Source organism: Dipteris shenzhenensis, chromosome 31 (genome assembly GCF_047967505.1).
Source record: "Dipteris shenzhenensis isolate YYH24624 ecotype China chromosome 31, Dip_SZ_1.0, whole genome shotgun sequence".
Taxonomy (NCBI): domain Eukaryota; kingdom Viridiplantae; phylum Streptophyta; class Polypodiopsida; order Gleicheniales; family Dipteridaceae; genus Dipteris; species Dipteris shenzhenensis.
Window position 1 is genome coordinate 45570426 of NC_141626.1, and position 6974 is coordinate 45577399.

Sequence of the window (6974 nt, forward strand, 5' to 3'; positions counted from 1 at the left end):
GCATTAGTTGCCTTGTACTTATCCCTATAGCATCACAAATTCCCTGTGCATTAGTTGCATTGAATTGCTCACCAACTTTGTTCATTGACTCAGATGTTATCTCTAATTTTAGGCATTTGAATTTGGGATGTTGTATAGAAGACTCTAACATTTTCTTCATAAACACTTCACTGGATACCACCAGGGTGTTCATCATGGATAGACATGAGTCCCGAAACAATTCTATAAACCCTCACTTGATGCTTCTAGTACTTTTGTTGGATATTTCATCCATTGTACGCAATATCCTCTTATGAAGTCTTGGACCTACAAGAGTACCTTTCATGAATGATAATGTTTTTTCCAATTTTTCAATCTCATCTTTAAGAGATGTGTTTTGCATCTGTAAGTGAATTGAATTTATACTCCCCTCTCCCAACTAAGCATCTAATGTTTGAGCTTTTACCTCTGTAATTCCTAATTTTTCTTTTCTATGCTAGCATAGCACGTTTCTTTCATAGCCATTTGAACATTTGTAGCTTGCATAGATGATATGAAATGTTGATTTCAAGCCTCTAACATTGCAATCCTTTTGTCTCTTTCATTAAGCAAAAGATTGAGATTAACACGAACCCCTCTAGGAGTCGAGACCCATAGCTATCTCTAAGTTGATAATTAATTTTCTCATAGAAGGTGATTCGGTCTCCCACATGGAGAGGTTTGAGAAAATATTCAAAGCATTTGGTGCTCCCGAAGATCTAGAAATGGTTAATGCCTTAGGCCTCAACCTGGATGGTAAGGAAGGCCAATGGTATAGGGCCCTCAACCCTGAGGAGAAACTTAGAGACGTTGCAAAAATCCTTCATCGTAAGGTTCGGCTCCTAGTCACCACAAGTGGAGCCCGATTAATCAGTTGCATGAGGTTTCAATGCAATCACCTCATGTAAAGTTGAAAGAGAACTACATATGGTTGCCACAATCTCACTTCATAATTTCATAAAAGACATCTCGCTTTAGTGCAAGCCATCTATGATAGCATGTCATCTCCTTAGACCATCCTAATTAACTTTTCCAAAGACAAGCGGGGAATAAGGGCATATAAAAAAGTTGATAGTTTGTGTAGGGACCACAATTTACTAAGGGCGCTCCTTGTAGAAAATAGAATCACATTTTTAGTAGTTGTCACTAAAGATATATTGTAGTAGACCATGGGCTTATCTAGTTATTAGTACAATTAGATCTAATTCAATAATTGTTTGTTTTTTACATGATTTTCATGCCCTTCCATAATTTTAGACATAATCATCTTCATTCTCATATAAGGGAGGATAGTATGGTGTGGTCTCTTGGTATAAAAGCTTCTTTTTCATGTCTCTTTCCCAGTGATATCTCTATCACTCAGTTCAAAAGCACCAGGAAGTGAAGAGGTGCGTGAAGTTTATCACCCCCAACTTTATGTCACATCTTTTGGTGGAGATAACGGGTACATTTGGTATTGGATTCATCCCACCTTACTAAACGGTCTCGAGTGTACTTGATTGCATGTTATGCCTAGTATAGGCATGTGTTTTCTGATGTGATAAAGAAGATTCCTAGAAGAACTCCGTTAGAAGAGATTGCAGTCCGTTGAAGAGAACTAGAAGATTGTGAAGGTACGGTGATGTGCAAGCTATTCGCACGGTCATTATGATCATATCCTTTATGGCTTAACCAAATCTGCATGACCATTTAATGGTTATGGACACAACTTCTTTCAAACTTTGCAGAGCCAACAAGGTAGCCATCTGTATAAGCGAAAATATGATGGATAAGGACACAAGGCCAAAGCTATGACCCCATCTGAAGAATCACATGCGGTAAGGTCTTCCAGTACGGAGCCTACCAAGGAAGAGGATAAGGGGTCTAAGGGCTTAGATATGGGGGAGTTGGTCTCTAATCTACTAAATTAGCTAGATTGACAATGGAGGGTAGGAACATCCAAGGAAGCACCTAACCCCCATCTATTTCCTAGAAGAGATAATGTTTGGTGCAGGGTATGCAACAATAATTAAATGATTTCCTGGATGCACATTCTAGCGACTATTGACATTCCAAAAAGAAAAGGGTTCCAAATAACAACCCTCAAACATGAAGAATTAGGAAGTAGTACCCCTCCATATTTTAACATGCTTGAACCTTGCAAGGTGAGCAAGGGGGAAGTTAAAGTTAAGTCAAACCTCCATTAGCTGACATATGTAGGAGAAACCACTTCTTACCATGAGTTATCCTCCAACTGGGGATCTCGATTGAGTAGGGTTACTACTCCAGTGGGCTCTATAATGGCCCTGAAAGAGCTCCCTTTAGGTCCGAAGCGCTAAAGGTCCAAAAGATTGAAAGCCTCCACCAAGGGCAAAGAGAAGTTCACCCCAAATGTCAAGGAAGAGGAGGACGAAGAAAAGGAGGACCTGCAATAAGTTCCTCCCCATTGTAAGGCCTACACATGCTAGAAATACAAGAAATCAAGGCTGGAGAGGCCCCCCTTTCTAGTGCTTCCATTAGGATACGCATGGCCTCATCCAATAGCATTGTCTAGGAGGATGGAGGAGGCTTCATTGTTGTGGGCATACTAGGATGTATAGGCGAGCCCTTCCATTGGTTCACTTGTACCGATGTTGGGGCTATGAAGCCTACTCCCCTGAACATCGAGGTTGTGATTGGGGGTGAAACTGTCGTACCCCTTGAGGGAATGTCACTAGGCATCTGCATGGGCCCTGTGAAGGCACATAGCCCATGGCTCGTGGCCTAGTAGCGAATGTTCAAGGCACTTGGAAGGTCAGGGGCCCATAAGGGGGTCGTTCTTGAAAGTTTCGTGAGTTTCCAAGCCTAGATTTTGGTTTAGCAAAGTCCCTCATCCATGGGTCCTCTTCCATATGCTCGAGTTCAGGGGTCCCAATGAAGACAGTGGGTCATGAGTCCACAAAAACAGCCTCAGTTCCTGCCTGCAGTAGTGTAAAGGTTGATTGTCATTGGCCTTCCCTTTTCGTGGGCATACTGGTGGCGAAAGGGTTCTCCATCTCCACTGAATCCATTTGTCGTAATCGTCCAAACCTATTGAAAATACATACCCTTAGTCAGGAGGCTACAAAAGGAGCAAGAGAGTGAGGCAGTGCTGTGCTTATGGGAGGGGCTTTGGAGGGTCTCGAGCCAATTGGTTCATGCATTTCCTTGTTCAAGCTCTCGGCCTCATCTGAACTAGAGGGCTCATTGTGTCGGGGCCCTAATACTGATTGAGAGCTAGGAATTGAATTCCCTGTTGGAGCTGAACCAAAATTGGGACGTGAGGTGGGCAATGTGTAATTTGAAATGCAATCCTCGGGCTCAGGCTCTCTGGACTATTGAGCCTCAAGTGCATGAATGAGGTCTCTGCTTAGGGACACCCTGCCTCAATTCTAGTTTTGTATTTTCAGTCAAGGAACTTGTCCCCAAATCTATCCCTCTGATCGAAGGGTTAGCTGTATGCCACTGGGTCAGAGGGTTAACCTTATGGCACTGGTCGACATGGGTCAGTTAGATGGGTTGAATTGGAATGTTGCCGAGTCAGTGAAATAGCTTTAAAGCACTAGACGATGGGATAATATGAGGCAGTAGGATAGGCAGATGGCACCCAACAGTGGGTTGACAATTGGGAGGATAGCTTACCTCGAAGGGATAACAGGAAGGCACCAATCGATGCGTTGTCTGCTTATGCCTCCGGATCGGTGGTTTAGTCTTATGGCACTGGGTCAATGCCTGCCAGACTATTGGGATAGCTGGCTGGCCAACCCCTAATAGATATTTAATTAAAGCGACTGGTTAGGTTACTAACATGTGTTGATCGTCGATGTGTTAAAGGCTTATGGCATTGGTTGGTGGGATAGTTGGCCTAAGGTGCTGAGTCAGCGGGATAGGAATTGTCTGGAAACACAAGGCATCATCGACTCTTTTCCAACAATTCCTAGTGGATTTTCCAGTTTTGTTCCAGGTTTGTGTGCATAGGGGTGTTACAAACTACCCAACTATCTATAGCAAACAAAAAACACCAAAGAATAATAACTTTTTCTACTTAAATGAGTGATTTCCACAAGTTGAATTGTCACACACCAAGAACCACTTCAAAACTTGACTCACAACTCTTCATTTTTGAGTATTTTTAGTTGGATTTGACATTGCAACAAGCTTAGCGATCACACTAGCTACCTTCTTGTATAAACGAACATAAAAAAACAATATAAAACAAGCTCAAATGCATGAAAATGGCTCCATAGATAGAAATGAAAAAGCAAGCTCGTTCTACTCTAAACTTACCCTTTCTCCATTCTTTTCCACTCAAATCACTCCTAATCTCCACAAACAAAGCGCAAAGCATTGCACAATGGGTGGTTTATGAAAGGAAGAAAATGCATCACAAGAGCATATCTCTAACTGCCTAGCTGTGGCCCCAAAGATGTGGTCCTGTGGTAAAACACATGTCGTGGGGATCTTGGAGGCATGCCGTCTGAGTCTCCACTCTCAATCTACTCCTTATGGGAGCCTTGAGATGCAAAAGCCTACACTTGTGTCACTCAAGTGCCTATTGGAAGGTGTACAAGTGATTCCACGAGAGGAAGAGGGATGGAGAAGGGAAGGGAAGAGAGGGGAGGGGGTGGGAGAGAAGAGGGGAAGTGTAAGGGGATGAGTGGAAATCACAAGGAAACACACTAAGCAAGCAACCATACCCTCAAACAAGAGTTGAAAGAATGAGAGCTTGTATTCCAAATATTGCAACTACACAATGAAGACCAAAGTCAACCACTTGGCCTTTTATACAAGTCACGTTTTGAAGGGAGGGCCAACCCTATTCCTTGTACCACGCTCTCTCTCTCTCTTTTGTTACAACCACTTGGGCCCATATGGCACCAAGGCATATGCTAATTCCCTCAACCTTCCCTTTTTCTCTAAATGGCTCTTGTGTTATCCATATAGGGATCCAAATGGCTCGTGTATCCCTGCCAATTTGGGTGATCCCGGTGACTAGTTCAAAACTCAACCGTTTGTGGCTCAAAACCCTTATATATTGGATGGGCTAGATCCGTTAACATGCTCAATGGTTGTTAACAATAGATTTGAACGGTGACATATTGTTATATTGTCTAATTGGCATATATAATTGAGACGGTATACGTACGATCTGGGACCCACTGAATTACCGTCAAGAAGATTTAGAGAAAATCAAGAACTTTGGAAGAAAATCTATAGATTAAGTATTGAAAACTTTATGGGAACATTTCAATATAGAATTATGCAAGAACAAATCGTATGTTGATTGGAAAAAAGATGGGTAAATACTCAAATATATTTTACGTAGTTCCCAACCCATTCCTCATTCTACCCCTTAGGGGGTAAACCAAAACCAGTGGAGGATCGGTATCGGTAAGAATCGGGGTAGATGAGTTAACTTTGTTTGTTTATCACGCCACGGGAGGAGGAGACAGTTAGTTATCTGACTGGATCTGGGGGGGTCTTGGATCGAAATGATCCCACCCCAGATCGACTATTTACCACATGGAGGATCAGCTTTTTTTTGGTGCCAGATCGATCCTAAAATAGTCCCAAAGTTGAAGATCCATCAATGGGTAAAGCTACTCCGATGCCTAACCGAATAGCTACTGTAGTACCAGGTTCAAGTCAGACACTAGTTATGTGATTGTCCTAAACCAACCTCATGGTCGAAATTGTTTTATTTTCTAGTATGTTTGATTAATTTAATTATTAGCTTGATTAGTTTGTTTAGACTGTGTTTTTTACATGCAATTAAAATCAAACTTTGTAACCTTTTGAATTACATATGTTTTTTGAAATGGGATATCTTCTTGCAATTCAAGACCTTTTATGAATTGCAATTCAAGTATTATGTTTGGATTTCATTGAGACCTTTGGAAAAGGGTTGTGAAAATTGAGTGTTGTGTTTGTTATGTGTTACAGTAGGCAATCAGCTTTCGATGTTAGGTAGATTGTGCCTCCTTTGTCATATCTTAGAGCAATATATTACTGGGTATTTTGGCTATCAATATTATTGTACATACCTCTACAAATATGCTTGTTCGTGTGTGCCACAGTGGCATGGAATCTTTAGTTCTCGGAGTGGGCCTAAATGGCATGCCTTGGGCTAATTCATATGGGTTGTGTGAAGAGACCTCCCACGTGAGCGTCGCCTTCTTGTTAGAAGATAGGTTGAAGGTGTTAAAAGAGAGCAAGATGTCTCTGTAGGTTAACAAAGCTTTGGGTGGAAACTCCTTCCCAGTCCTCCGAAACTCAGATGGCATGCATGCAGTTATTGGAAAGATGCACACATCGCAGGAAAAATCCAAACAAATGGACTCCATTCAAGGTCTGCTTCGTAGCAAAGAAGTGAATTTTGTGCAAGAAGACTCGTCATCATTAGCTTCCATAGTTAGAAGCATTGAGTTTACCTCTACACTAATTTCTGGGCTTTGAATAGGAGAAATTTATAGCCTTTACGTACTTATGGTCCTTAGGGATAAATTACTGTTGTTTATTAGAACGTCATTGGTTGATGCAACTGAGCTTATTGTTCATTGGTTGATGCATACAGGCCCGAAAGTTTTATATCGAAGCAGCAAATGCGCTTATTGATAAAATCAGAGATAACCTCAAGATGGGCATTGCTCTTGCATCTGAGCATTTGGATGTTACAAAGGAAATTTGGAATCTATTGTTGGACCTACATGCTGGTGTGTCCCCCTCTCATGCTGGTGTGCCCCCCTCTCATCATGGAGAAAAATAAGAATGAAGTTTCTCTAGTCTCTAGTTTACTTACCCTAGTCACACTCGCCCCAGAAGTGTTATGTTCTTGGGTTCCTCTCAGGTTACTAATAACGATGGAGAGTGGACTCTTTTTGACTTAGTAAAAAATATAAAATAGCCCTTTTTTTGATTCACTAATGAAAGTGTTGTGGTACTAAAACGAAGTACTAAAG